General features: G+C 40.7%; 1 long non-coding RNA gene across 8 annotated transcripts in view; it reads right to left on the bottom strand.

Moving 5' to 3' along the window:
• The window catches only part of LOC139829040 (uncharacterized), a 308,145-nt gene that overhangs the window by 30,826 nt on the left and 261,148 nt on the right, over window positions 1–16,171 (bottom strand). For all 8 annotated transcript variants that reach the window (XR_011741255.1, XR_011741254.1, XR_011741249.1 and 5 more), the window contains one exon: window positions 7,394–7,524. This is a non-coding gene — a long non-coding RNA (uncharacterized lncRNA). The remainder of the gene's footprint in view (window positions 1–7,393; window positions 7,525–16,171) is intronic.

Genomic DNA, 16,171 nt, shown 5'->3' with positions numbered 1-16,171 from the left:
AAAGCTACCTGTTCTTGAATATTTTTTTATTAATAATACGTTTCTACAGGCTGGCTTGATAAATGTAGAAGCCATTTTCTTTGTTGTTTTTGTTTGGTTGTTTTTCGTTGTTTGGGGGTTTTTTTTGTGGGTTTTGTTGTTGTTTTGGGATTTTTTGGTGGGTTTTGTAGTTGTAGTTATTGTGTTTGGTTTCCCAAAGAGTGGCTTGGTTTTTCTTTTAGTCAGATCTTGCATTTTATATACGGACTTTACTAGCAGGAAGAGAACTCTAAGGGGGTCAACTCTCAACAACCAGAAAGTAGGACTGTAAAAAATATGAATACTTTAAAAACAAAGTTTCTGTAGAAGCCTAGGCCCAGCCGATTGTACTTCAGTAGACTGATGGCAGCTTCCATGTATGGCCCAGTAAGCAAATCATAAAGAAATAATGCTCTCGGCCCTGTTCCTAAGTGTCAGAGCAACAGCTGACCTATTCCTTCTAGTTCTGTGTATGACTTTCAGGGAGATCATTGGTCCTGGTCAACAATTTCTCCCACTTGGAGACATTTTTTGACTGAATTGAAAAGTTGCAAGGAATTTGGTTTCTGACTGACCCAAAAGGCCTTTTTGTTCCTCTTCCTGAAAGCCAGCGAAGAGGTCTTGTCACAGCACTACAGAAAGTCTTCTCGGAACGTCAATAGGTGGCTTTCGGGGTATGACACAAACTGGGACTTGCTGAATATCCAGGGTATCACTTCCATTTTATCTCAAACTAATGAGCGTTTCACTCCCCATATTTAGCCATGTTTTCTGACAGAGTATAATTTGAAGCTGGAATCTGAGCTATAATTTGATACATCAACTGTAAATTTTCTTGGTTTTCCCTAAGCCGGCCAGTTAATACTATTTAGAGTAATGTCATTGTCTGGCACTAATATACAGTAATATAACACCATGTCATGTAGTTTGACACATTTTAAATTAAAATTGAGCAGAGAGTCCTTTCCTATACCAAGCTCCACTATTGTTAATCAGCCACATATTGTTCCTGAAATTTAATTGTTTTAAATCCATGATGTTAATTCAGAGATTTACAGGTGGAGATTGCCATCTGGCAAGCACTAGATGAGAAATAACATTGACCTTCAGACATGTGTATCTGCCTCAACCCTCTGAAGGATCACCTTTTCCAGATAGAAAAACAAAAAACCCAACTCTTTACTGGGAAAAGCTACAAAAGTCATAATAAAATGCTTCACTTCAATGTAGCTCCACATGCTCTGTAGAAGTGGAGTAGACTCCAACCCTAAATGGACTTATTACAAAAAACCCTGTTAACCTTCCACCTGCCCAAGCCCAACTTCCCAGCATCCTTATATGAAGTACACCAGAAAATGTAGATATACTCCCTTTGTACAGTCCAGCTGGTGATGTGCTTCTTCTAACCCTTTTTTTGTTTAAAAAAAAAAAAAAGGTATAAGACGCCTGGGCATAGAATTCTTTGTTCTGCAAAATCAGCGATTAGAAATAACACCTAAAAGCCAGCAAAGCCAAGAACCATGGGAGTTGGTCTGGTTCATACACCTTTATGAAAAGATCAAACATGCTCTTCATGTTTTGATTCTGATTCTAGATTAGAACAAAGACTTCTTTCTTTGTTGCCCAAAGATAGGCTCAGATGCTTTAGGATATCCTTTATCTCAACAGGTTGTGGTATTGCTTCTTTCCTTCACAAATCTGACATGGTCTGGGTACAGGCTCTACATGTAGAAATGGACCACTGTTGACCTAGATACCATGACTAACACTGGCCATCTCTTTCTTTCCAGAAAGTTTTGGAATTGGAGGAGGAATCTCACCTCAAACCAGATTCTGGCCATTAAAAGTTTCAAAAACTGGAAGCTCTGGAGTACCGACTTACTGAGAAGCCATGAAAGCCAACATTTCTTATTTAATTTTGAGATTTGGAGATAAAGACAGAATATTTATTACTATTTGATTCTAGTTTTCTGATAGCAACTAGATTTGACTAGCATCCAAGCCATTAAGACCTGAAAGTATGTTGTGCTGTAGTCAAACTGGAAAGACCCTTACTTGAACGGAGTCAATTAATTCAAGTTGGAAATGTGCTTACCATTGCAGTACAAAGCAGGAAATAATTTGTACTCAGGCAGTAGCTTCCAGAATTTATCCACATTCTGGAGTCAGCAACTAGCTTTCAGATTTCCATTCAGTTCAAGTTACTGTATAGTCTCTTAAGAAAAATACTAATCTTTGGTTTAAATATTTGTTATTGTATCATATATCATGTTGGAAGTTTAACGTTCTTAAAACAGAGAGATGAAATTAGCAACATCTTGAGAAGAGCATTCTTGTTATCAATCATGTCATCTCGAACATGTTTAGAAGCTTGCTGCTGGCACCAGGAATGGATGTTTTATTCAAAAGAATATATTTAAAGAAAATGACAGCGCTTTTCAATTCAACTTTTCTAAAACAAGAAATCTTTCGAGTCTTCCAAGCCATGTGGATTTCAACATTCCAGTGATTAAGACTATTTTCAATTATACATGCTTTTTCCATTATTTTTTTCATAGCTTTAGGGCAGATTTTCAACACTCTGCATGAAGAATTAGACACACAAATCACTCACAACTATTAACAGAAATTGCACAGACGGTGAAAGAACTGGTACAGAACAAGAAAAACCAACTCAAACCATCAAAAACTTGAGAAAAACCTGTCATGAACTTTGCAGAGTGGATAGATCTGTCTTTCCTGTTTCTCATCTTGCCAAACTGCACGCTTCCAATTTCCAGCCCAGGAAGTTAAAACGTCAAAGAGCCATGAGAAAACCAGAAATGGCGAGAGCACCTCTGCAGGTTCCCGCCTCCAGGATTTTCAGAATGCAATATTTTGGTCTAGTTAAATACAGAGAAGGATGACTCTGTGTGGTCTACACATGCTGGAGCTTCTGGGGAAGCAATGATGGGGTCTCCACTTGGAAGAAGAGACAAATATGATGTTCCCGTGATTCTCTTTTGCCATTTGAAAGAACTACAATTGAGCTCAGAGAGAATATGCAACATATTTGTCTGTTTTCATTTGAGTGTTCATTAGAAAAAAAAACTGTAATATCTAAATAATGTACTATTTTTTGTTTTAATCAAGGTATCCATTAACAAAACTGCAGCAACTCATTTCATTACACTCCTCTGTTGCCTCAGCAATCCACTTTTCTACAAGAAATGATCTCTCTGATCTGATTTCATCAATAGAGCTTCAAAAATAACTTAATTAAAATATGCATTAAACCGAACAGATTTTGCTCTGACATTTGTTAGACTTTAATACTGTGAAGCAAGATGCCATTTTCTTTTAGGTGTTTAGGACAGATATAGAGAGATTCCACATGTAGAAAGGCTTGAGAAGATGATATGGAGAACAGCTAAAAGTAAGCACAAACTCACCACCGCACTCCCCCCTGCCCAACTCATTTAGTTTGAAGTGCAATGAATGGTGTTTGATTTTGCTGCACCATTCATTTTCTCATCACACTGTGAATGGACTTTGAGGAATGCGAACCATGTTTGTACAAATTCAGAGTCATCAATCATGCAACAAGCATCTAGGCCAGCAATTACGCTTCGAGATACTTTGAATTACGATACTGCATTGTGAATCTCTTGCTCTCCACATAAATTCTTTCATATTGTTTGTAATATGCAGTCTCAAAACTAAGCTCAAATAATTTTGGGTTTGCCCCCTGGCATGTGTGTAGTTCAAAAACATACGAGCTGGTTTTTTCTGATGAAAATTTTTCTCCTCTTGTATATTCTCAGCTGGCAAAATACAAAGTACAATGGTTCACTTGAAGCTAAAGAAATGTATCATTAAGTAATGTACAAACAGTGCTCTTCATTATTCTGTCAGAACTTCCTTGAAAGCAATTTCATCACAGTGTGATTTGAACTATCTAGCAGAATAATATTAAAGCAATAAACTATAGAAAAGTGTATGTTACGGTACACTTGATAGATAAGTTGGACACCTTGGAAAGTTATTCTCATGTTCTCCACTTTGTGTCACAACACCTAACTGGAACCCATAATTTTAATTGTGCTGCTGTTTAGTCATTTTTATGGCTTACTGGAAAAATCGAGCTGTCTGCTGTCATTTCAGACGTTTCTGGGTGGTAGTTTCTTACACAAAGACTAAAATATGTAACTTTTATATATAAATGATACCACCATTTTTATAACCCAGAGACTTTTAAAGTTAAATTAAGATTCTTGTTCAGGAGCTGAATGAAAATTAGAACATCAAGATGGTGAACAAATGGAAAGTTTGCAACTCAAAGTTATGAATCATACTTCCTTAAAACTGCACGGATATGTTTCATGATTTACTGCTCTGAAGTTTTCTGTCCTCTGGAATTGTCTTAATTTCTGCAACGTTACTTGTTAGCACGCTTTATTCTTCTGCAATCACAAAAATACAGTATTTAAAAATAGTAGGAAAGCTGATACTTTGCTGCTGGGAGAAAGCGAGGGTGCCGCTTGCTGCCCAGCGCCCAGGGCTGAGCCCTCCCTGCAGTGGGAAGCCAGGGAGCCCCAGCAGCCAAAGCTGGAGGAAAGGCTTGACATGAATTGAATTATTTCAGGGATGACTCAGGGAAGCGAAGAACAGTTTGTGGCTCCACAAAATGAAATCTGTCTCACAGCTATAAGAGGTAAATTTAAGACAGGTGTCAAACACGTAGTACTCCTTGCCAAGGAGGAAAAGATTTACTTAGGTCATACAAGACAAACAAAAAGAATAGGAAAAAATCTTTAGAGCAGTCTGTTTTCATACAAGGTATTTCTAAATAGCTGACCGGTGTTCACTTGGCAGCATTTCTTGGCATATAAAGATATTTACATGAATCACAAATAATTTATGGTTGTAAGCACAGAAAACTCACTAATGTTAAGTGTTCACCTACCTTCCTAGAACTGTAAATGTTTACAAAATCTGGAAAGAAGACATCTGCTAAGCCTAACACATTGGTAGTTCAGTGAAAGAGTTTAAAAAATTATACGTACTGGAATTTTTAGTTGATGTTTTTAGTGCGTTCTTTGCAGTTTTGATTTGTGCTCTTATTTGAGAATTGGGAATCCATATATTTCATGACTTAAGGTCTACTACATAAGAAAATCTTGATAATCACTAAAAGAGAATGTAGATAATACCCTGGCACACACATCCGCTCTTTCCCTTGACACCTCTTGGAATAAGGCTGCCAAAGGAGGTGAGTAACTGCAGCATCCGCACGCCTCTGTAACTCTTCTGGAGCATAAGCTATAGTTACACTGCAAGTGAACTCTTATTGCATCATATAGTCTCAAAATGAACAGTAATCTCTATTTTTACTTAGGAGAAAACAGACTGCGTATCTCATCTGTTCAGCTATATTTTATTCCCAGCTGCTTTTATGTCCTTGTTTCAGATAAAAAGATATTGGAATCTTTCAAGAGCTTCAGAGAGCCCACTTTGTCAACTCTTCTGAAAAGAAGGCTTTCAAAACCTATACGCTAAAGGGCTAACCTGCATTATGGAGGACACACAACAGCTCTTAGGTCTGTGCACCAGCTCCACACCGACATCTCTCTTGGGGACAAAAGGAATAAATAAAAATAAAATATAACCATACTAAACATACAAGAATAAAAGTTGGGTCGATAACCACATACGGGTTTGAACATATAAGCTGACCTCAAACAGGATGAGCTAACAGTCTCTCAGAAGTACACCTAAAGCAAGTTGTTAGCTCTGACGAGACACTGGCAATTATCTGTTTTGGCACAGGTTTACAAAAGCAGTCTGGCATGACAGAGGTCTTTGACAAAGTGCAGATTGCCACCTCCCCAAAATTTTCCTTCAGTATCACAACAATTTTCAATACAAACCGTTTCCAACATCATAACGTTATAACACACAGCACCTAAAAGCTCTTCCTATAATTAGTCTGTATTTAAAAATCAGATGTACAAGAACAGATTTGAAAAATCCATTCAGACGCTAAATTTTTAGAAGTAGTTCAGCTCCCATTCAGCAATGAAGCAAACGAGTTTCAAGTTTCCAGCTCCTGTTCTCAATTCAAGTTTAGAAATCTTTATTTGAATGTCTAAACAGGAGCAAAAGATTATCCAGTATCTAGCTATCCAAATATCCAGTTTAAGGACTAATTGTAGTTGCCTGCTCATAAAGGATCCAAGACTCAAAATTCATCTCCTCTTTCCACTCCTCCCAGTTTCAGTCCTCTCCACCATAACACATTCCTCTGCCAAATCACTGGCAATTGAGAACTATCAGCCTTTTCTCTACCAGAACACATCTCTAGTAAACACCTTTTTACGCTGACACTGGATCATGATGAACCCCCACAATACTGTGAAGCATTTCACATGTTGCAGATGAGCACTGAAAAGAAGACAATCCTACTTTGTCAGAGTTTTGTAGCTTTACCGAAAGGCTACCACAAGCGCACTGCTTCTAACATGCAAGCGTTTCGTCTGGGAGCCCCTGCGCAACGATGAGCGGCGCTTCTGGGTGGGAATGGGCAGCATCAAACAGAAGGATGGGTAACAGTGTAAGTCACCCAAGTGCAGCCCCTGAAGCCCTGACCCTGCCATTCCCGCACCACTTGGAAAATCTTATGTATGCGCAGACACAATCTCTACAGGCACTTAGAGTGCTGTTTTACTTTAAAGCTCTCAGCCTCAGTGGAATAGTTAGGAAATAAAGACTAGACAGGAGGCATCCTTTTCAATATACACAGCAATTCAACACAGAGGTGGGGAAAACCCCCAGTAAGTAGCATAGGAACGAGAGGATCAGAGTTGTCACCTTTAGCTGCAGAATTAAAAATTAGTCTGAAAATACCTGTATCAGTTAAAAGCCTTTCCTTTCCTTTCCTTTCCTTTCCTTTCCTTTCCTTTCCTTTCCTTTCCCTTCCCTCCCTTCCCTTCCCTTCCCTTCCCTTCCCTTCCCTTCCCTTCCCTTCCCTTCCCTTCCCTTCCCTTCCCTTTCCCTTTCCCTTTCCCTTTCCCTTTCCCTTTCCCTTTCCCTTTCCCTTTCCCTTTCCCTTTCCTTCTTTTTTTCCAAAGAAGAAAAGAGAACATTGGCCAAATTGCAGCATGGACATCAACAGACCCAGGATGCACAGGATATGGTTGATCACCTGCCTACCACTCACGAACAGAACGAAGCTTATTAAGAATATGGAATATCATGAGAATAAAACAGAAGAAAATTCGTGTTTTTCATGTTCCTGCTTTGTGCTTCACAGAGCAGTGATGTAGGTACACTAAAATGAACACAATCAACCAAGATTTAGTCACATAGAAAACACAGAGTATAGAAGCCACATCACCTTTTCTGTTGTCAGCCCAGTTCTTGCTGTCCCTCTGCTTCCTCACGCTCAGTGATGCCGTCTGGCTGGACACCGCTGTTCTGCCTTCAGGACCATCCGAGATCTCAGCAGATTAAGTTCTGCCAGCAGACCTAGGACAGCAACATGAGAGGGCGGTTCTTATATTATGCAATTCAATCCTATGGGCTGCATAAGACGATGCAACTTTATTTTGAAGAGGAACCAAACACTTCTGGAGATTCTGACCACTCTTGGCAGCAGCACACATACAAGTGAACCTTGAGGGGAAGGTACATGATTCATGCGGTGAGTTTCTGGGAATGCAGAGGCACCCATTAGCGCTGTGTGCAGGGCCTCCAAAATGCTTAGGACAGGTCCAAAACCAGCTGAGCACACTCCGTTAGTAAAATACTACTCACAAGAGTTTAGGAAAGCTTTTGTTACTGCAAGTTCTGATCATCATGGCACTCATCTAATGACTGCTGAGGTGAATAGAAATACAGGCCAAGGGCAAGGGATGTGGACTTCATTAAAACTCTCAGCCAATCTTAAAAGATACTCCAAAGATTCTTCTGCAATCTCTTAGAGCCTTTGTTCAAGTAAGTATTTGGTCAATAAATTGGTCTGTCAATCTACAATCCTTTGGAACAAACACTTCTTTTTCAAACAAATGATACAGCAATTTCTTAAAGGCAATTCATACTTGCTTTTATCTCTTGCTACAAGAAGACAAGCCATGAATAAAATTAGTTAATTGAAGTAATGGAAGGATGGCATCATTTTTCAATATTTCTCTCTCTAAAGAAAACACCTTGTAAAAAATGGTATCCCATATCTTCCTTTTCCTTCCCATTGGAGCAACTTACTAATGATTACAATAAATAAGCCAGAATGCTGAATGATCACATACCCATTTCAAAGTCTGGTACAGTCTAAACTGCACTGCGTCAAATAGGATATTCTAGAAGTTCTGGAATAAAACCCTGAAGCTCTGGACAATCGTTGAGATGCTGCTTGCCATAGTAACAGAATATTTTATACTGCATCATGAAACAAACAAGAACACATACAATAAATATAAGAAATACATCTATAACTGAGCTCTTATTCTTGGTTATTGAAAGAAAAGCAACACAATAAACAAATATATCTATCCTTAAATAAAGCATTTTACTTCTGAACTATCCGTAATTTTGGAGAATACCACTGTAAAACCCATTCAGCACTTCAAGAAACAAAGAAGAAAGCTGGGGTTTAATTACGAGGTTTAATGATCAATACACTGAAAATGGAGTAAATTCTTCCCATGAAGACAAACTGAAAGCAAGCTAACCACTGGAAATACTGTGATGTAAGTCTTGAAACCCAAAAGTGAACCCAAGTAATATTAAATGACATTATTGGAATAAGGAATATTAATCCCCAAACTATCTATAGGGTGAATCCATTGTTTTCTATAGAATGTTACAGGAGTAACTTCAGACTGCATTTTTCCTGGTGAGATACTTCTTGGCATTGTATGAGTACAGCGAATACTTTCTAATAGAAAACAACCCTTTACTCCATCTACATGCCCTCTTATGAATTTGATCTCTTTTATGCTTCGCACCAAGTGTGCCTCTTTCCAGGGCAGCCCAGCCGAGTCCCAGCTTACAAATGTATTTATTGAAAGAAGTACAGAAATAACAACTGGTTCTTTTGTCTCCGTGAGAAAAGGCTGCCTAGAGCCAATTATTGTTTATCATTACAGATACACATTTCATGATCACTGTTTTAAAGAAACAAACAAAAAAGTTTAAGGAGCCAATTCAATATCTTCAAGTCCAACCACATTGGGAAGGATCCTTTACTTGTATTTTATGTTGCTCAGTCTAATTGTCAAGTTTTATTAATTTTGCATGCTAAGCTGGAAACATTAGGCACTGGTTTCTCCTTGGGAGAGCAGCAAAGCTAAAAACAGCACAAGCACCAGAGGAAACTGTGTTTATAATTGCTCTGTTTCTTAGTTGGACTTCGTCAGCTCAACTTGGGTGGCAGAATGACACGGAGAGAAAAAGCTCACTTTGATTTGGAAAAGGTTGTTTGCAGGTGTCAAAACAAAGTCTACTAGGAAACCAAGGGAAAAATTAAATGCTGTGAGCCATTATTGCAGGTGTGCTCTAGTGAAAATTATTGTCCTTTTGTTTTTGTCTCAGTAAATACGCTGTGCAGTTGAGTCCAAACGTAGCTTGGAAGGAATTTAAAATACTGTAAGCTTACAGTGAAGCTCAAATTTAAATTTCTTGGTCCAAACACACAGATTAGAAATTATTCAACCTTCTCACTGAAGACAGGAATACAATGCAGGCTGATAATGAGCAAGCACTGAGGACTAAACATGCAAAAAGAGGCATTTCTGACACTGCGCGGATCTAACTTACAGCATTTAATAAACAGCCACCTCAGAGGCTGCCTGCGAGCAATTAGTGTGCATTGGCAACACATCTCCCCACGCAGCACCGACACTCCTGCCAGGCTCCGAGCGGCACGGCAGTGCCTGCACCTGCTGACGCTGCCCCACGGGGAGCAGCGCTGGCTGGCCCGGGGTCCCTGCCCCAGCCCCACATGGGGTCCCTGCCCCAGCCCCACATGGGGTCCCTGCCACAGACCCACATGGGGTCCCTGCCACAGACCCACACGGGGTCCCTGCCCCAGACCCACATGGGGTCCCTGCCACAGACCCACACGGGGTCCCTACCCCAGCCCCACAAGGGGTCCCCGCCACAGACCCACATGGGGTCCCTACCCCAGCCCCACATGGGGTCCCCGCCACAGACCCACACGGGGTCCCTGCCCCAGACCCACATGGGGTCCCTGCCACAGACCCACACGGGGTCCCTATCCCAGCCCCACATGGGGTCCCTGCCACAGACCCACACGGGGTCCCTACCCCAGCCCCACAAGGGGTCCCCGCCACAGACCCACATGGGGTCCCTGCCCCAGACCCACAAGGGGTCCCTGCCCCAGCCCCACACGGGGTCCCTGCCAAGCTCCAAAATGCCCTGAGACGATCACCAGCTTCATGGAGGAGAGCTCTCCGCTGCCCCGTTCAAGCCTGGGCTCTTGCACTGTTTTGCTCTAGGACCCATGTTGACTTGCACACGGAAAACTGCAGGTGTTCTTCAGGGCATTGGCTGGAAGGGGAATTAGTCCTACCATCCCAAAGCTAAGCTTTGGATTAGACAGAGACTGCCTTTTCTTGATAGCTCCTTCTCATATCTATGCATTTGATGACAACACAGATTTTATCTGGGGAGAAAAAAGCTCTTCCAGAGCAGTTCAAGATGCGTAATCTAGCCTGAAGCAGTATTCCTGCAATATCCTGGAACAAGGATTTGGAGTCTTTCATAGCATCAGATTCATATTTATTCAAAAATTATTGAATGCTGAATGATGAAATTGCTCCTCTGCTCCCTCAGAGCCTGACTTTTTGATAAAACATCCTCGTCTAGTAGATCTGCCTTGAGGTTATCGGATGAGGTAGGTGGATTCTTAACAATCTAGGTAACACCGTGAGAAGTCTATAATGAAAATACGGTAACACGGCTGGCCAACTGGACACTGGGTTACCAGTTTGAGGGTAAATCAAACCAATCCAACAACCACTGGAGTTATCTTCAGAGAAGAATACCAGCAGAAATGAGAGAGAGTGTAGGAGGATCAAGGGACAAGGCATGAGCATCCTTGGTACAGGTGCTGATGTTCCTGCAACAGATATATATACTGTAAATGGCCCTGAATGCTAAATGGGGCTCTCTAAACAGAAGAGAGATTTATTGGTTCCTGTGCTGTTGGAAACTCTTAATTCTCAAGCAAAATCTGGCAACATCTGTGACTTTAATGAGAGAAGTGCCCAAGTCCTTTACAATGTCTAGCTTCCAAGAAGTGCCTTTGGAAACTGGAGGAAAAGATGAACTCTACAAAACAAGCCTGTCCAAAAAAAGTACTTTTCAACAAGGCCGATTCAAAGAAATTGAGCCTATTTGCTCTACATTGATATAAAGGGATATGAATGGGTTGGTAGGAGCTGAATGTGTCAATAAGACGTTCTCATGGTGAAAAAGTTTTCAGTTTCAAACGTGTATGCTCAGATGTCACAAGGAAGATTTTATGCTGAGTTGGTTTCCATAACATCTATCTGTGGATTGTAATTGAAACATACGCACAGTCCTCTGTGTGTGAAAAAAATAAGAAAGTTATACTGAATACACTGAGCAATCATTCCCAACAATGATTAAACACAAATAGACTTCAATAAAATGAAGCATGAGACCTGAATCCACAGGTTCAGAGTTGAATTAAGTTTTAAGTTAGGGTTGTCTTTCTGTGTTTGCTTAGCTCAAGATATTTAATTCAGTGCAGCACACACTGACTCTCCTGAGGTATTCATAACAGCAAATTACTTCAGTTGTCTACAATGCTGAAACTGGAGGAGTTGATATACCACAGGTGTCCCTGAACTCCCTTCCCTAAAGTACACAAAAGCTGGAAATCCACTGTCAGCTTCCTTATCTGTACCATGGCCGTTCTACTAGCCAAATTCCATTGAGTCTAAACCGGTAGCTTTAATTCAAAGTACCCTTTTATAACCTTATTTATAACAAGAATAAAAGAAAATGGTCAGGAAAAAAGAAAGCTTCATTTCCACATCCCACCCTTTCCTTAAACTTGTAAGAAAACCAGAACCGTCACGGCACGGTAAGTTGGTTCGTGTCTTTTCTGAGCCAGAAGCCACATGCCAGTGCCAGCAGCCTGTGTACCAAACCAACGCACACCCCCGCAACAGCATTTGAAAGGCACAGCGTAATTTCTGCATATCTTGATTAAAAGTTTTACTTCCTTTGGTCATAACAGGGCAAAAATCAAGGTAATCCCCATTGTAGCCAGGGTCATTTACTTCAACAAGCTGTATACTTGTAATTATTTCCTTATATTGACTGGCAGTTTTACATCCCATTTTCTCCATAGCCAGCGATCATTAGGACAGCTGCTAAAGGTTTATTGCTGTCCTAACACAGTTATCATTTCCCTGTTGGTGAATGATATGTGACTCCTAGTTTAGAAAACCCCTGAAATTGTCAATGTTGTAGCTGGAAACTCAGATGCTACCACCTTGATGTTGCACTATGGTAGCTGCCATAAGCACCACAGCTTATTATTGATGTTACATCTTCAAACACTTTCACTGAAATATCAGAAATCAATGTCAATAATGTCAGAAAAATAATATTTCTCAGATTACACTGATACCCTATCATTTCCCTATTAAAACTTTTTGCTTTATCTGTATTAAAAACATATTTTAGGTCCCTAAAGAGAGAGAACTTGAGACGCCATTCGCTTAGAGCGGATTTATCTACCATGTTAATAGCAGTTTGCCATACAGCATGCCAAAGAAATTGATCTATGACAATCAAAACACAGCTACGACAGGTGGACAACCTGTGGCACACTCAAAAGTGTAGTTGAAATAGCTTTAAAATTTATAGCTTAATTATAAAAACACAATTTAAATCTCCTAAGAGGGAAGCAGAGGTAGGCCCTTGGAAGTTACTTTCAGTTCAGCAAAATTTAGTGCAGTTAAGATTGCAGAAATAAGCTATAAAGAAAGTTCAGTAGTACTTTGAGGTTTACATTTTTGTCCACTACTTCTATGTGTATTTTTACACATGGTAAGTTTTTAGGCTGGGGCTCTATAGAGGCGAGCACACAGTCTGCAGGGAAGAAGAAAGGGGAAAACTGCTACTTTTTAGGTTGTCTGGTTGTTTCTTTGTTGTGAAGTTTTTATTTGGTTGCAATTTCAGAAACACAATTAACAGTCCCCAGGCAAAACTGAAGAGGTGGAATACTAATGGAAACTTTAATCTTCAGCATAAGAAATCAAAAACATTTGAATAGCCTGCATACACACATATCCATTATTTAACACTTGAGACCGATTCAAATGTAATAGTTTCTTACCACCCAGGTATCTATTTCTTTCCACAGTGAAATAATTTTAGCAATTCCATTTCTCTGCCCACCTGTCCCTCTGAGAGACATTATATTGGGAAGTGTCATGTTTGTAGAGGTTAAGAATAGTTATCTTAAGCCTCTGGCGTTGGTTTGTGACAAGCATGGGCCAGGCGGGATATTTCCGTACTGCATTTATTTATTTAGGTTATGGTCCTTACAAGCAAAGTAAAATAATCTGGGATCCTCAGAGAGCTATTTTCCTTGTCCTCCTCATTTCGTTCATTCCAAGGGCTGCTCCAACACAACTACAACACCTCAGTGTTTTCCAGTTATGTTTTATTTGTCTAGCACAGATATTCTGCAAAATATTCTGTGATTTGATGATTCTGTGAACGAATCAGTGAGTCGCAGATAAGGTTTAGTTTGTGGTTTTGTCCCTCGCTGGATTCCAGTCATATGCCATATTTTGGAGGATACCTCAGGGGTCAGTACTGGGGCCAATATTATTCAATATATTCATTAATGATTTAGACGAGGGAATTGAGTGTACTATCGGCAAGTTTGCTGATGACACCAAGCTGGGAGGAGTGGCTGACACGCCAGAAGGCTGTGCTGCCATCCAGAGACCTGGACAGGCTGGAGAGTTGGGCGGGGAAAAATTTAATGAAATATAACAAGGGCAAGTGTAGAGTCCTGCATCTGGGCAGGAACAATCCCAAGTTCCAGTATAGGTTGGGGCATGACCTATTAGAGAGCAGTGTAGGGGAAAGGGACCTGGGGGTCCTGGTGGACAACAGGATGACCATGAGCCAGCACTGTGCCCTTGTGGCCAGGAAGGCTAATGGCATCCTTGGGTGTATTACAAGGGGGGTGGTCAGTAGATCGAGAGAGGTCCTCCTTCCCCTCTACTCCGCCCTGGTGAGACCCCATCTGGAATATTGTGTCCAGTTCTGGGCCCCTCAGTTCAAGAAGGACAGGGAACTGCTGGAGAGGGTCCAGCGTAGGGCAACAAAGATCATTAAGGGAGTGGAGCATCTCCCTTATGAAGAAAGGCTGAGGGAGCTGGGGCTCTTTAGTTTGGAGAAGAGGAGACTGAGGGGTGACCTTATTAATGTTTATAAATATATAAAGGGTGAGTGCCATGAGGATGGAGTCAGGCTCTTCTCAGTGGCAAACAATGATAGGACAAGGGGCAACGGGATCAAGCTGGAACACAAGAGGTTCCACTTAAATTTGAGAAAGAACTTCTTCTCAGTGAGGGTGACAGAGCACTGGAACAGGCTGCCCAGGGAGGTTGTGGAGTCTCCTTCCCTGGAGACATTCAAACCCGCCTGGACACCTTCCTGTGCGACCTCACCTAGGCGTTCCTGCTCCAGCAGGGGGATTGGACTAGATGATCTTTTGAGGTCCCTTCCAATCCCAAACATACTGTGATACTGTGATACTATAATATCACATAACAGGTTGTGCGTAAGAAGGGAGCTCTAAATTTCACAGCTCATGATGTGATTTGGGTCTAAGCTGTATATATGGAAATATATACACATACATTTGTATATACACTTCATATTTTAGCCAGATGCATTTGAACTGATTGTCCCAAAGGAAACTCATCAGCTATAGGTAGGGTAATGGTCATTTGATAGCTGAGAACATGCCACTGACCATTTATCCTTCATTTCAGGTTTAAGAAAAGTGTCCAGGGTGGCACTGACACCCATCATAGAAATGAGGGAAGAAGAGGCAGAGAAGATTAAAGAAAAGGGAAAAAAACAAAAGTAAAAATGAAGAAGGATAAAAATAGAAAAATAGAATAACGAAAAGAAATGGGAAGTATAACAACTTCACTGCAGGTGTGAATTGCTGTTCCTTGGTGTTACATCTCAGTAAACAGAATAAATGCTTGGTGGTGTGTGACTGCTTTCCAATCAGGGAGAGCAACGTGCTGTGACTAGTAATGGGTCATCTCTCAGCCTTCCTTTCCATGGGGAAGAAAAACAATGACAGTGATTATGGTCGACCTGGACTGAAAAAAGATGGCTGGTCCATGCATTAAGTAAGGATACTCTCTAACCTCATAAGTTAAAATCACCATTACAGTTTCACAATCGGTGCGACTTGTTTGTAAAAAATACTATAGACATTAATTAACCGTTTGCTCACATCCTTCAGAGTTAGAAGCACTATCCTTAGCATTCCTCTGACAGTTCTACTCAGATCGTCATTTATACCGTAATACAATAAAATCTTAGCAGAAACAGTGCGTTTCCTGACAAAGACATGCGAGAGAATCACAGTTAACGATGTCTGCAGGTGCTCTATAGTCTCGGTAACTATGTAATTTTGCAAAAAAGGCATTTAAAGAGATGAAACTGGCACAAGCATTTACATGCTCAAAGAACCATAACATGCACTAAGAGCATAAACCATCAGCTACAATAACAAACATATCGCAGAGGGCCTGACTCTGTGGTTCTCAACCACCACAGATGAGTTTCACTGTCAATATTTTCTCTTTCTGGTAATGGTGAATTCACATTTCCTAGTGGAAGGCCACCTCTTTTACCATGGAGAGCTGCACTGCTGCCTAGGATGATTAATACCAGCTCACATTGCCAACAGGTGACGGGAATTTACAAAAAAGAAAATCAGTTTTGTATTTGGTTCCTGCATGAGCCAACCCTGAGGATTCAGAAACTTGAACGGGGATCAAAGGAGGCAGATGTAAGCTTTATCTGAATATTGAACAGTTACGGGCTGTGCTATCTGTAGCCACTTCTCATC

The sequence above is a fragment of the Patagioenas fasciata genome, chromosome 13 (genome assembly GCF_037038585.1).
Source record: "Patagioenas fasciata isolate bPatFas1 chromosome 13, bPatFas1.hap1, whole genome shotgun sequence".
NCBI classification, from domain to species: domain Eukaryota; kingdom Metazoa; phylum Chordata; class Aves; order Columbiformes; family Columbidae; genus Patagioenas; species Patagioenas fasciata.
The sequence above is the reverse complement of the archived record's forward strand: the minus strand, read 5'-3'. Positions and strand labels throughout refer to the sequence as shown.